General features: G+C 44.0%; 1 long non-coding RNA gene across 1 annotated transcript; it reads right to left on the bottom strand.

The window, feature by feature from the left end:
- Positions 1-7,885: 7,885 nt before the first annotated feature.
- Positions 7,886-12,433, bottom strand: LOC149997144 (uncharacterized). Its single transcript, XR_016514192.1, has 3 exons — positions 12,345-12,433; positions 11,677-11,802; positions 7,886-8,329 (listed from the first exon to the last, which is right to left on the bottom strand). It is a non-coding gene; the product is annotated as an uncharacterized LOC149997144 (long non-coding RNA).
- Positions 12,434-15,834: the final 3,401 nt, after the last annotated feature.

The following is a 15,834-nucleotide window of genomic DNA, read 5'->3' as shown; positions in this document are numbered from 1 at the left end:
AGCGGGCGGAGGGGTGAGGGGGTGCACGCTGAGGAGGGCGCTTGGGCGGGGCCAATAAACGTGCGCGCGGATTGGCTCTCCGCGACTTGGGGGCGAGGCTGTGCTGGCCGGCGGAAGCTGCGAACTCTGGGCGGAGCCAGGCGGCGGCACCGGCACTGGCGCCGACTTACGAGAGAGGGTGGGCTGGCGGCGGAGTCTGCTCGGGAGGTGGTTCGCCAGACGCAAGAGGTCTCCTAGGCGTCGGGGAAGAACTCCCAGGACTGATGCTGAGGGACGGCCAAGGGCAGGGAAATCCCCGGAGTGTGGTCCTAACTGAGCCAGAGAGCGACTCGGGACAGCGCGTGAGGGACTGTGACGGGCCACACACGGGCTGCGGGCCTGGGTCCGGCCTATGAGTGCCTGTGGCCCCCCCACACAAACTTAAGAGCTCTTGAGACCAGGACTGAAACCAAAGGCATGACCGAGACCGAGAGAAATATTTGCATACTGAGAAAGTGTGAAACACAAAAGGTGGGGGGATCCTCTAAGCAGAGGTCCCTTCAACAAGTGTGTGCTGAACACCTACTAAGTTCCTGGACATACACCTCATAGAAGCTGCATTATAGAGGGAGGAGATGGACAAATCAACATTTATAATGCTCAAGTTGTGATAAGTACTGTAAAGAAATATAAAGCTGAGTAAAAGGTTAGAGAGGACAGTGGGTCCTCACTTAACATTGTGGAAAGTTTCTGAGCCCTCAAGTGAAAGGGGTATAAGGAAACCAGTTTTACCACAGGCTAATTGATGTAAACAAGAATTAAGTTCCTACAGCATCTCGTCAATCATTATAACGAATCCACCTACTGCTGAGGTAGGTTGGGACTTTAGAGAGAAAGACATTGGGATTCAGAGACCAACGTAGAGTGATACAGAGGAATAGAAACTTAAGAGGACATATCGATATATAAACACTAAGATGGAAATGCTAAACCAAAGCATCAAGATCTAGTGAAAATGAGAACTACACACTGAGGCTCAGAAACAGTCACAAACAACAGGGGTTGAAAAATAAAAATTGGAAATCCGAAGCAGGTGAATGCCGAGAATAACTAAGATGAGGCAAATGATCCAGCCACTGCTACTGAACCGTTTCACATGCCATCTTTAGAGGAGAGTGAGAGTAGGGAAACCCTGCATCCTGATTGTCCAACACTGTGCTGTGACCTTGAAAGCCCTCAACTCTGGATTGGCAGACATCTGCAAAGATCAACGAGTCAATCTCAAAGGTGAATAAACAACTTTTTAAAAACCCCTGTGGGAAAAACATATGTGGCACATGAGAAAAGAAAGTACTAGATCCAAAAATTACTCCTTTTAAATATATTTAGTCCATGAAGCAGAATCCAGTTTTAGAAAACACCTCATTTTTATTCTTGGTTATAAGAGGACATTGCGTCTTTTAAAAACAGGCCAAGGTAATGGAGAGAACATGAAATTAAAATCACAATAACCAAAGTAAAATTCATTAATCAAACTGGTAAAAAGCAGATTGGGCAAGAAGAGCAAATCAGCAATATGGAAGGTAAACAATTGAGTGATGGAATTCTTTAAGAGAGAAGGAAATGGATGGGGGATCATCATGGAGATTCAAACTATAGGCATCCCCAAAGGGAGATAGAGCAAATCAATCAGAGGTGGTAATTAAAATTATAATAAAAGAAAACTTTGCTTAGGTTTAAAAAGATCTGAGGTCGAGGTGGAAAATTGAGTGAGTTCACTGGGATCCAGAAAAATGAATAAGTACAGACCAACTTCAGGACATAATCTGGAAAAAGTCTTAAATTTCAGGGATAAAGAACAAACACTAAGAGTACCCAATCAGAAAAATAAAATTATAATGCTAAAAGCTTTTTTTTTTTTTTCAGATTCCTTCTCTGTAATAATTAAATGCCCAAGGAATATGGAACAAGATAGAACTCTGAGGGGGGAGGTTTCATTCCCTCCAATGTTTTAATTCTTCCCAGATATTTAATCATTGCTCAGAATATCTCTCCTGAACACCATCCAGCTCAGTATGTACCCCTGGACAGCCAATGGGACATCCCACAGGTGCTTCAACCCAATGTATCCAAACTGCCAAAGGTTAACTGTACATGTTCTGCATTCACACTGCCAGAGGTTTTGAATCTTGGTTGCTCCACTTACTACCTGTATGGCCTTGCCCTCAGTTTCCCCATTCTTCAAATCATAAGTTTGTTGTACAGAGTAAATAAGACAACTTATATAGAGACCAGCACATAGCAAGTAGCCAATATATGTTATCAGTTGTCACTATCTACCCCACCCAGACCTGTTCTTCATCTTGTATCTGTGGACAGCATCACCTTCACCCAGATACTCAAGTTGGAAGCTGGGATATGATCCTTAACAACTTATTTTACCTCCCTACCAATCCCTCCCCCACCCAACCAATCACAAATTCCTGTAAATTCTATTTCTATAACATTTCTGAAATTGTTGCTACTCAAAACATGGTCTCCAGACCAGCAACAACAGCATTATGTGGGAGTCTGTTAGGAATGCAGCATCTCAGGCCCCACCTCAGACCTACTGAATTAGGGTTTACATTTTAACAAGATCCAGGTAATTCTTATTAAACTTTACAAAGCACTGTTTTAAATGTACCCACGTTATCTCACTGCTTAAAGCCTACTACATCAACTCTTGTATCTAAGCTACCAAAGTAACATTGTTCTGTCTTCAGTGTTGTCTATCTCCATTGGCTTCTCCTTATTTATACCCAGTCTATCTTTCCATAACAAAATTGACCATGTAATTCCCTTTCTTAAAGCAGGTCAGTGGCTCCCAGTGCTCTCAAGAGAGAGAGACGAGGGCTGACTATCCCTCTACTCCAACTCCTTTTACTCTTCCCTTCCATCTTCCAGCCAGACTAGACTAATCTCAGTTCTCTCTTGTCTTTTGGTCTTAGCACATACCAATCTCTCTCCACTCTTCCAGCATTTGTGGACATTTTAAAGCCACCACATTATCATCACATGATGCACCCGACCACTGGTTTTCTCCAGAGAACTTCCCTTACCCGGTTGCAGAGGAACTAAACAACCTTACAATCAGAGTTTGGCTTCACTTGTGGTTTACTGTCAGAGAAAGTACACTGACCAGAGCACAACCCTATTCATTCAGGTCCTGCAGCGATTCTGTTCATCCTAAGATGGGTTTTAGTTATACATCAGCCTCTGCTGAGTCAGATTAGCATGAGCCAGGTCCAGGGGAAAAATTATCTAGCCACAGTGACAACAACAAATTTCTGGAAGCACAAAGGTGAGAACTAGGCTCTGGAACCCTAAAACCAAACTAAGCTACTATGAAAGAATAAGAACCTACTTGGATGGCTAGCTGGACATCTGAATATCTTCCCTGTTATCTTTGTAGGGTGGTAATAGCTCACAGATCTGTAGAATCTTAGAAAACAATAGCCATCTGTTATTTTTGCCTGCACAGCATTGACTCTTCCTATCTCTGGTAGAACAACCCAGTTTTTTTGTTTGTGAACTGTCTCTTCTGCACCCTTATGAGTAAACCTGTGACCCAGGGCTCCCCAATCAGAGTCACAGAAATTAGTTTAATGGATGGGCATGTGACCTGATCCAGGACAATGACACACAGTCCAGACTTTTTAAGAAACGGTTGGGGAAGGGGTCGCTCCCTTTCTGCTGGGGTGCTAGGGCAGTGACTCTGAGTCTGGGGCCAATCATGCCACGAAGGGAGAAATGGTCTCTGAGAATGAAGGTAATACAGGAAAAGCAAAGTCCAGATTTGGAGACAATTTTCTGATGACATAGTTTGAGACTATAGTCAGCTGAGCCTGGAATTTATAGGCTCAGCTGAATATATATATATATATATATATTTTTTTTTTCCCACTGAAGTCAACTTGACTTAGTTTTCTGTCATTTGAAACCACAGTTTCTAACTAATACATACCCAATTAACTCCCTTTTCTGCAAAAATTGCTCAGAATTATACAATAAATCACCAAGACATTAATCAGAAATTCATGAATGATGAAATGAGGGAAAAGAACTGGCAATGAGCCTTGAAACTAGCTAAAGATAGAGAGATAACTGAATAAAAACACCACTCAGTATAGACTGTTTGATGCTGATAGGTTGAAATAATTGTTGCTATGGTAACAAACAAAATACAAAAGAAAAAAATGAGAAAGAATTTTTTTAAATAGCAGAGTTTTTAACCTTAGATTGATGCAATGAAAACCAAAGAGGGAGGAAGGGGTAAAAAAAGCAAGGCACACTAGGTCTTATTTTGCATAAAATAAAGATAAGAATTATTTTTAAAATAATATAATTTTATATGGTTTTTAAGTGTAAAAAGCTTTTACATGGCATAAAAAGCTTTGTGTCTACCTTATAAATCATGGCAAAAGATAAAGGGGAAAATGTACTTCATATAGCAAAAATCAAGTCCTGTACTAAGAAATGTACTAGACATTTTCCTCACATTATAAATGGAAAACAAATGGCAAAGAATCATAAAGAGTATCAAAACACCAGAAAGTTAGATGATGGAAAGTTAGACTAAGTGTAAAAATATGAAAATCTTAGATCAAAGGGAAAACTCTGAAGATGCACTGTTGTTAAAAAAAAGATGTGCCAAAAAACACAGATAGTAAAAAAGCACTGTGAAATCAAATGAATCAAGTAACATATCAGCACAAAACAGTAAACAAAAACCTTTAGAAATACAGTAGAACCAATAGAAACAGAGTTACAGTAAAATATATTACCACTATCAGACTGTGAAAGTAAACAAAAATAAAGATGAGTTAAACAACAGGATTAATAAGAAATTAAAATACACGCTGAGTTCTACACCTACATAAAATGCAAGAAGTATCCTACACTGGACCACAAAAAGTTTTAATAAATTCAAATAAGCAACTATTGTTCAAGTCAAATCCTCTGATTACAATTTAACAAATAATCACAAAGACTTAAATTTCAAAATCCTCAACCAGTGGGAAATGAACAAACATTCTAAACGATGTTTCAGTCAGGGAGGAAATATAAACACAGTAACATACTCTAGAAAATCATGAAAATAAGATAACTACTACTGAAAGATTAAAAGACAATTTCTTTACTATTAGGTTGAAGGCTGGGCTGGTTGCCAGTACAATTATTACATAACATCACTCTAACCCAAACACAGCAGCTGTTTTTTATCTCCATTTCTAGATTCCTCTTATTTGTCCATTCCTTATATTTCAGTGTCTTACACTTCCAGTTACAAGCTTTCAGTTGTAGGTCCAGAAAACCTTGATTCAAACAGGGCCATGACTAGGATAAGGCCGGTAAGGGAGGCACCGGGGTTGCAACATTTAAGGAAACACTCACTCTGAGGGTTATGTAATTGCAGCATGAACATCCTAGAGCCAGCACTTCCGTAAATGTTGCATCCTAGGCACCTCAATTGCCTCACTGAAATCCTGTCCCTGCCAAACCAAATCGGTGTAAACAGTTAGGACCCGTACTTTCTCATTTAACAAAAACCCCACAGGTACAGGCTCTTGCTCCTCTTTTCTGCCATTCTAGGACCTGCCCTATCCTGGGCATCCTCCTCAGGCAAGTAGGGAGATGGCTGCAGCAGTTCCAGAACAGACATGGTGCCACACTATTCAAAGGCAGAAAGGCGTCGCCTCTTTGGGAGTCTTCTTTGTAAGAGTGAGGAACTTCTTCGGAAGTCACTCAGTAAACTTCCCCTCATGTCTCATTGGCAGACTGGGTCACATGCCTGTCCCATCTAATCATCCTCAAGAAGAATGAGACCACCATGAGTGTCTTAGGCCAATCAAGATTTACCCTTAGAACCTAGGAGGGGATGACTCCCTTAGTCACACGGGGGAGGGGTGGACACCCCAATCAAATTAGGACTCCAGCATCCAGGAAGACAGAGGAAATAAATGGGCAACAGCAGGGCGGTCCCAGTCTTCTCATATGACCCACTCCTCCCAGGGTAGCTCCTCATCCTCACCACCCAGGTGCCTAAGTCTCATGCATCAGCTCCACACTCAAGTGCACGATCCCTCATTACAATCTCCACTGAACTCCTCACCTGCCCATGTTTCCTGTCTTACCCAGGAGCCCCTCCATTTTCCCTGTTGTCCAAGCCAAAAAGTAAACATATTCCTCAGCCTCATTCTTTACTGACCCCAATGGTTAATTCATGCCCAAATTCTGCTCCCTGAACTGCATAAATATTTTTTTAATTTACAGAAAAATTGCAAAGATAGTACAGATCGTACTATCTTTCAGTAGCCCACACCAGGTTCCCCCTGTTATTAACATTTTACATTAGTATAGTACAATTAATGAACCAGTATTGATACATTATTATTAACTAAAGTTCATACTTTATTCAGATTTCCTTAGATTTTTACAGATTTTGTCTGTTCCAGGATCCCACGTTACATTTAGTCATCCTTAGGCTTGCTCCTCTTCATTTTGACATTTTCTCAGATCTTCTGTTTTTGATGACCTTGACAGTTTGGGGGAGAACTGGTCAAGTATTTTGTAGACTGTCTCTTAATTGGGATTTATTTCATGATTTGGTATAACACATCTGGGTATGTAGATTTGGGGAAAGAAGACCATAGGGTTAAAGTGCTATTTTTATCACATAATATATCAAGGTTACTTATTATTAATGTGGCATCACTGTTGACATTGATCTTGATCACCTGGCTGAGGCAGTGTGTCAGATTTCTGCCCTGTAGAGTCACTCTTTTCCCACCTTTCCACAGTGTACTCTTTGGGAGGAAGTCACTATGCAATACTCATTCTTAAGGAGTAGGGAGTTATATTTCATCTCCTTGAAGGTGGTGTATCTACAGAAATTATTTGGAATTTTTCTGCATGGGAGATTTATCTCTAATATTTTTTTATTTATCATGAAATAATATCAAACTTAAAATTGGCGAGAATAGTATAAAAACTCATCTATGGCTTCATATATATTTATGCATATATGTACATGTATATGTTCACATGTAGATATATATTATCATTATCGTAACTCTTTTTCGAACCATTTTAGGGAAAGTTAAAGAGTTGATGCCCCATCATGCCTAAATACCCCTATGGGTGTTTCCCAAAACAAGAAGTCTCCTACACAGCCACAGCACAATCATCAGAATCAGGAACTCAATACCGATACAACACACTGCCATCCAATTCCCAGACTCCATTCAAGTTCCACTGACTGCAACACAATGCTTCTTTTACTTTTCTGGTCCAGGATTTGATCTAAGATCATGAATTGCATTTAGTTTTTGTGCCTTTTTATTCTTCTTCAGTCTGTAACACTTCCTTGGTCTTTCCCAATCTTTCGTGACCATGTGCTTTTGTTTTCTTCGTGTCTTTTGTGAACTGTTTTGAAATTAATTTTTAAAATTACACAGTAATACCCTGGCCAAGTAGCTCAGTTGTTTAGAGCATTGTCCTGATACACCAAGGTTGTGGGTTTGACCCTCAGTCAGGGCACATACAAAAATCCATCAACCGATGAATGCATAAATAAGTGGAATGATGAATCAATATTTCTCTCTCTCTCTCTCTTCACACAGCCTGGGATTTTTACAGCATGGTTGCAGGGTTCTGAGAGGCAGCATTCCAGGAAGAAATGCTCCACGAGATGAAGGCAAAGCTTCAAGGTCTTCTGACCTGGCCTTGAGTCACAGATCATTCCTATCATGTTCTATTGCGTATCAGTGAGTCCCTAGTGGCAGAAGAATATATGGGGTGGGAGATTTTGTTAAAACCAATTTTGGAAAATACATTCTATATTTTGCAATATTCTGTTCCTCACCAAACTTCTACCCATTATTAGGGCATCCATAAAGTCTCTTGCCTAAATCAACCCACCACTATAACAGCTTCTATTTCTGTCACCCCTTCTACATTTATTAGTTGGCTTTGTACTGTAAGAGATTTCCCTTCTCCTTAATCAATATGGACCCACAGATTCCTATGTTACTCAGTAGGTTGTAGTGTGTTATCATTTTTATTTTGATGATCCAGTTGCCCCAAATTTAGTCAGTGGGAGTCACTCTGACTGGTTCCTATATCCTTTTGACTGTCATCATAATTACTTGAATCCTTTACTACTCTCCAGGTGCCCCAGCCCTGGAATCAGTCATTTCTTCCAGGAGCTCTGATTCTTTTTGGTGTAGTTGTTGTCCATGATTTGGGTGTCAGGTGTGCTTATTCCTAATAGGATGACATTGCTTCTAGGCCTTGTCAGTAGACAGAGCTAGAGAAAAACAAATAAACAAACAAGTAAATGAACACACACACACACACGCACACACATACATGTACAGATAGTTCATACTATGTCCAGTTCCTCGGGGTTCTTTCTAGCCTTCCCCCTTTCCAATTCTCTTCTCCAACAGTGAAAACCCCAGCTACCATTATGCTCAATATATTTGCCCAACTCCCTTACATGTAACTAATTTTCTAACCACACCAGCTGCCTCCTTGGCTTCCAGCCATGTTTCCGTCTCCAAGGAAAGGGAAGGGAAGGGAAGGGAAGAGAAGAGAGAGAAAAGGAGGAGGAGGGTTTCAAACACTGCATAAGCCAGTCCTTTGCTTCTTCCCTACTCCCCTTGCCTCAGTGGGTCCCGACCACTGCTTGCCTGGTCTTAGCCCATTCACTCCTTCTGGCTTCCAAGAAGGTTTCTTTCCTTTCTTTCTATTTTATGGCATTTTTAATTACAAAAATATTTCATGCTCATTTTGACAAAGTCAAATAATACCAAGCATGTAAAGTAAGGCATGACAACCCACCTCAAAGAGGTAGCCAGACTTACGTATATTTATACAATTTAAAATATTGAAATAAGATAGTTTTATATATTTTCATTACTTTTTTCCCCTAGGCCTGAGCAGAATAAATCTACCGCAATTTTTTAAACAGACACATGAGAATCCATTATAAGAATGTACATAATGTATCTTTTGACCTCCAGACTATGCTTTTAAGGGTAACTTTCTTTTGTGCAGATGCCCTTCATGGCCACCGTTCCCCTCAGAACCCCGTTCTGCAACTGCAGGCAGGCTTTTGACTGGGCTCAGCAAGGGGAGGGTGGCAGGAGTTTGAAGGGAGAAGAGTGAGTCTGGTGATTTATTCCCTAGTTCCTTCCTTCTCTATGGCTTAGCTCCTGCAGGGGTCTATGGTGGCCTGACCCCTTGTTCCGCCCTTCTGCCCCACGTCTGTTAGTTTGAGTGTCTGTCTCACATCTTATCTACAGACTCAGCATGAATAGTCGTTTGTTAAATGGGTGAATAATAGAGAGCAGTCTCCCTGGCTCTAGTCCACCTGGGACTCCTAAATGCACCTGCCCCACATCCTACCCCCAGGTCCAGGCTTCCTAGCTCCCTCTCGGTGAGTGGTGAGTGGGCCACTCTGACCCCCATGGCCCAATGGTCCATGGCTCCCCATTCTGTTCTCCCATAGTAGCCCAAGCGAGTGCGGAAAAGCATCAGTCTGGCCACTCTCTTAGGCCGGGATTGTCCAGCAGCTTCCAGATACACCCAGAATACCACAAGCCACCAGGCCTTGTGGTCTGGCTGGAGCTTCCCTCTATGGCCACCCAGCCGTTGTCCCCTTGCTTACAACCTCCAACCCCTCACCCCATCTCCAGGTCCCCTTGGGCTTGCCTCTCTCAAATCCGAAGGTGTAGCCAAATAGCCCGGACTCCTGGCCTCTGCCCCGCTGCTTGCTCTCCCAGGCACTTCCCACTCACTCCTGGATGTGCTGCCCTGCCAGCAGCAAAACCCAGAGGTGCGGCTCCAACCCTGGGTTCCCTACCCCAAAGTCCAGACCAGCAGGCTAGCAAGCATTTGTGAAAAAACCATTTTGGTGTCTGGAAATAACGTTAGAAGTTTTTTTTTTTAAACCCTGATTTTTAAAAGTAAAACATACTATCAAATTTAGGGGAAAAAAATTACAAAAATACCAAAACCAAAATAAAAATCCAACCACTCAGAGGTAACTATGATCTAATATAGTGATTTCTTTTGACTTTTTCTGTGTGTATAGAATATATGCATTTCTTTGCATATTTGTACACTCATGTACATAATTAGACATATACTTTCATACACTGTCATTTAACATAATTTATCCTGTTTTTCTCCTAATTTATATATTTTTCTAATTATTTCTATTTCCTAATTTTTCTTTCTATTTAAACTTGTAAAAGTTATTTAGCCCTGGTTGGTGTGACTCAGTGGATTGAGTGCTGGCCTGCAAACCAAAAGGTCACCAGTTCGATTCCCAGTCAGGGCACATGCCTGGGTCGTGGGCCAGGTCTCCAGTTGGGGGCACATAAGAAGCAACCACACACTAATGCTTCTTTCCCTGTCATTCTCCCTCCCTCCCCCTCTCTCTAAAAATAAATAAATAAATAAGATCTTAAAAATATTATTTAGGAACAGCATTTTCAAATGCTGAGTAAAATTCCATCCTGCGAAGAACTCCAGCTGGTTGATATCTAGACTGTGTTCCATTTTTGGCTGCTGTGGCAGTCCGGGGTAAGTATGTTTGTTATTCATTGTCCATGCCTCTTGTCATGCACAGTGGCCAGATGTCCTGGTATTTGCCTATTGGCCCTTGCTCACTCTGCTCTCAAAGTTCATCCTCTGGACAATAGATTACATAGATCCTCCTTAAGAGGGCTCAGAGGCACCTGGAGAGGACCAGGAGTGGGTGGGATAGGGGGAAGCGGGTGGAGGTGGCTCCTGGGTTCTATTGTGGGGACCTGGGTGAAGGATGGTGACACCAGTCCCTGAGATGAGGTGGAACTTGGTGGGAGGGCAGCGAATTTTGGACACCTTGAGTCAGAAATGTCCAGGTGACTTTCCAGGGACATCTAGGGGGTAGCTGGAGATACAGTCCTTGCCCACCAGAGGTCACTTTGTTGGTGGGGCTACAGCACTGGGGATCCCCATTTTTACTTTCCTGGGGTCACTCAGCAGCTTGCTGGAAGGATGAAGTTATCCAAACATTTCACCAACACCTGCGTTAGGGCACCAGTGAGGTGGGGGGTGGGGAGAGAAGGCATCACTGTTTTTGACAATTCCTCATGATCTTGTCCCTAAGCTTGTCACACTCACAGGTCTCAGATGGCCAACAATGAAATGCAGTATTGTTCTAAATTGTACCTCAGTCCAAAAAGGGGATAGGGGCACGGTGACCATCTCAGCCAGAGCTCTAGCTTGTTGGGGTTTACCTTTTCCAATTTTGAACCTCTGTCTCTGTCAGTAGCTCTGGGGCCCATCAGCGGGGAATCAGTGATGGGCCCACTCCCCTCACTGATGGAGAAAAGATCTGGGCCCAGAGAGAGGGACAACCCATTAAGTTCAAGGTTGGATCTATGGAATGCATCCTAGCACTCAGAGTGAGAATAACAACCACCAATTCCATATCCAATTCAATCCTCAAGGTAACCCTAGCAGGGGGGTGCCATGCTCCCCATCTGCAGATGAAAAACGGAGGCTCAGAGGAGTGAAGGTCCCTCTCTCAAGGAGGTAGAGATCAGCAGAGGCCGGTTTTGAAGGAGGCCTTTGCTTTCTGACCCTCCAACTGCTACACACCTGCTTCCAGAGGAAAGTCCCCAACCTGTGCACCTTTATTGACACAGAGCCACCTGGTGATTTACAGCCTTCATTCAGTAGATGCGAGAGATGCATGTTGACGCCGTGTCTGGGATAGGCTCTGGGCTGAAGATACAAAGATGAAGAGAGGTTAGAGTTTAATGCAGAACTATAAAGCAGCATGTCTCTATGCTCAGATGAGAAAAATGTGGCCCCAGGAGGGAAGTGGTCTACCAAAGCCCACATGGTCATTTAGGGGCAAAAACAGGATGAGAGTCTAACTCTGCACACTGTTCCTTAAAGAAAAAGTCACCCAATGGTCGGTATATACATAGGCTGCTCACCCTCTCAGGTAACCAAGGAAATGCAAACTGAGACCACAAGGACATGCCATTTTACATTTGTTACACTGACAAAAATTTAAAAGTCTGATGAAGCAAGTGCTGGTGAGGATGGGGAACAGAGGACACTCTATGCACTGCCATCTGCATGGCACAAGCCCTTTGCATGACCCCATTAGATGGGTAAAGACGCAGTGGCAGGTGGCCTCCTGGTTGTCCACCTATGCAGTCACTGGGGCCTGCACCTGGCACAACACTCTGCTGGTGTTGTCTTGAAAAACCTAGTAATAATTTATCAAGAGCCCTGCATTTTTATTTGAACTGGACCTTGTAAATTCCATGGTCAATCCATCCCAGCAGCTTCACTTCTTGGTGTATGGAAGTTGGGAGACCTGTTGAGAATGTTTATAGTAGCTCTGATTCTGCAAAAAGCCAGAAACCAACAGAGGATGGATGAATTCAAGAAACAGAATGTTGAGTGACGAAAACATGAAGTAGAATACATAGAGCAAAACTTTTTTCATGTTTTTCATTATTTTTCTATCTTTTCACAAAAAGACAAGCATAATGAACATTATTTACAATAGCCAAAATATGGAAGCAACCCAGTGCCTATCAATAGTCAAATGGATAAAAAGGCTGTGGTCCATGTATGCAATGGAATATTACTCAGCCATAAAAAAAGAATGAAATTTTATGTTTTGCAACAGCATAGATAGGCTTAGAGGGCATTATGCTAAATGAAATCTGTCAGTCAGAGAAAGCCAAATAAACGAAAAAAAATTGCAAGACTCATAGATAGAGAACAGATTGATGGTTGCTAGAAGAGTGGGGGATTGGAGGACAAGGTAAAGGGATTAAGAAGTACAAATTGGTAGTTACAAAATAGTTACAGGGATTAAGTAAAGTACAGAGAATATAGTCGATAATACTGCAATAACTATGTATTGCATTGGTTGGAGAACTAGAAATATCAAGGGGAACACTATGTAAAGTATATAATTGTCTAACCACTAAGCTGTACACCTGAAACCAATACAAAACGAACAAAAGAAGATAAGCAAAATAAAATAATGTTGTACGGGGAGGTATACATATGTAGTAAAATTTATTTTTAAAAGCCACCTTTAAAGATGACGCAGAAGGTAGACTCTCAAAGGCAACATTATTGGCAAGATGATGTTTTGAGGTTGGTTGGTGGGTCTGTAATTTTTACGCTTCATATCTAATCTATGACATTGATTCTCAATGTTTATGTCAAATACCTCATATTTTAAAAATGGAAGCAGCGGCCCATGTGTGCCACGCTGTAGGGATCAGGCATGGAGAGATGGACGGCACGCGGCAGGGCTGGGTGGCCTGCATCTGTCACACTGGCTGAGCCTGGAGGGGAAGAGAGGCCGCTATGAAAGGGAAATATTTTGCTGAGGCCCGGCCCTCCTGGAAGTGAATGATGGCTGCTGAGAACCAGCTTCATGAAGACAGGCTTCATTCTCAACCATGATGCAAACAGATATTAAATGTACCAAACTGCAGCCTGGTTTTGACAATGTATAGCTCTTATTTTTAATGTTTCATCTTCAGTGACTTTACATTGTTTTAGGCTCTCTGAGCAAAAAGGTGCCTTTCATTTCAAGAAGTTTAATTTTTAATTTTTATTTTTTTAAAGATTTTATTTACTTTTAGAGAGAGGGGAAGGGCAGGAGAGAGACACACACACACACATCAATGTGTGAGAGATGCATCAGTTGGCTGCTTCTCACACGTCCCCAGGTGGGGACCTGGCCCACAACCCAGGCATGTGCCCTGACTGGGAATTGACCTGGTGAACTTTTGGTTTGCAGGCTGGCGCTCAATCCACTGAGCCACACCAGCCAGGGCTCAAGAAGTTTTATATTTAAACTGTACTTCTAAACACTTACCTTGGTTATTTTGTTCCGTATCCTACATCAAATCTTGTTTTTCTTCTCTCTTGTTCAAGTTATGTCATGTTGTCATATTGCTTTTATAATTTAAAAAAGGAGGTGGGGGGGCAGGGAGGAGGAGGAGGGGGAGAAGGTGAAAGAGGAGGAGGAGGAGGCCTCCCCTATTGTAGCCGGAATGGCTAAGAGTGGTATAAGGAGGGGCCTGCCTGTGGTGGGCCATGGAGCCACTATGGGCCCCTGTGCTGTGCCCGGAGCTGGCACCTGGAGCAATCCTCAAAGTTACTCTGAGGAGGCCATGTCCACTCCTTGGTTTTGGGTGCCCAGATGTCCGGGACTCCCCCGGCCGAATCCCAGGAGGCAGACCTAAGATGAAGCATGGCTTTATGCGTGGGCTTGGCTGAGACCTGTCCTTCAGAGCCTGGCTGCCCCAGACCAGCCTGATGAAGACAGGGGGACAGTGCAGGGCCAGAAGGGGCATCTGGGGAGTCGTCAGAACCCTCTGAGGGCAACCCTGGGGGTGGGCTAGTTAACAGCTTTCCCACCTGGGCTTCTTGCCTCTACCCACCCTGCACCACGCCCCCCCCCCCCCCCCCCCCCCGCCAAGCCCTGGCTTCAGGGAACCTGGCTCACCCCTTGAGACCCAGTCTCTATGGCCCCAGCTCCTACCCCTCCCCTAGGCAGACCTTGTGCTGGACTTGACCTCTGGGTGCAGATTGTCTCCCTGCTGTCAGATAGCCTGGCTGATGTTTCTGACCCGCACCCACCTCTGCCTGCCCAGGGTGCCCTGTCCCTCAGGCCTCCCCCACCGCACCCCCAGCCAGTGGCCCCAGAAAATGCTCTCCTGTGCGTTAAGCTCTGTGGCGGTGGGAGGAAGTGCACAACCACCATCTGGCTGTAGTGATGAGATTCAGACACACAAGGCATCTCATTAGGAACAATCAAGACAGCATATACTTAAGACCAAGGATCTGCTGGGCAGATTCTGTGGGAGCTTTGAAGGAGGAAGAGGGGGCTAGGGAGGGGGATGGCAGATGGGTGAGTAGGTGGGGCTGGGGGGAGAGCAAGGGTCCAACTGGAAGCCCCTCAGTGATAGGTGAGGAGATCAAGCTGCCTGGAAGGTGGGGGACCACTGCCCCAGGCTGCCTGGAGCAGAAGGGGCGCTGAAAGCTTACAGGGTGATCTGGGAAGGAGTAGGAGAAATGAGGCCAACCAGGCCCAAAAGCAGGCAAGAGGATCCCACAGGCAGGGAGAGTGGGCAAAGGCTGCTGGGCAGAGGCTGACAGGGAGGGAGCGAGGCAGCAAGCCCGGCTAGCTGGCCCCAATCAGCCTGAAAGCACAAGCTACCCCACCTGTTTGGGGAGTTCAAGCAGCATTTTGGGGCCCTGGCTCAGCAGCTTCTGCATGGAGGAGGCATTTAAAAAAAAAAATCCTCATCTGAGGATATGGTTTTTGAAAATATTAGAGGAAGGGAAAGAGAAATGATCAGTTGCCAGGATCCTCCATGCGCCCTGGCTGGGAATCGAACCCACAACCTACCAACTGAGCCACATGGCCAGGGCATGGAGGAGGCATTTTTGACATTGCTGACATTCTCTTGAAGTCTGAATTTAGCCACGAGCACAAGGACCTCCCATTGGGCTGCCAACCTGCTCTCTCCTGGCTGAGTGTTGCACAGGCAGGGTCTCCATCCTCAGTGGCCCAGGGACACCAAGGACTTCTGCAGATTTCCCAGGGGCTTTGCCTTGGTCCCATGACCCCTGCACATGCTCACAGTGAATGTGACTTCTTGCTGCTGGCAAGGGTGGGCTGGGATTCCATGGATGTGAACCCGGCAGGGCAGGCTGGCTGTGGGCCAGTAGGGCTCCCTCCAGAACCCACCTGCTACCCCTGCC

Source organism: Furipterus horrens, unplaced genomic scaffold (genome assembly GCF_987537825.1).
Source record: "Furipterus horrens unplaced genomic scaffold, mFurHor1.1.pri manual_scaffold_11, whole genome shotgun sequence".
Lineage (NCBI taxonomy): Eukaryota > Metazoa > Chordata > Mammalia > Chiroptera > Furipteridae > Furipterus > Furipterus horrens.
The sequence above is the reverse complement of the archived record's forward strand: the minus strand, read 5'-3'. Positions and strand labels throughout refer to the sequence as shown.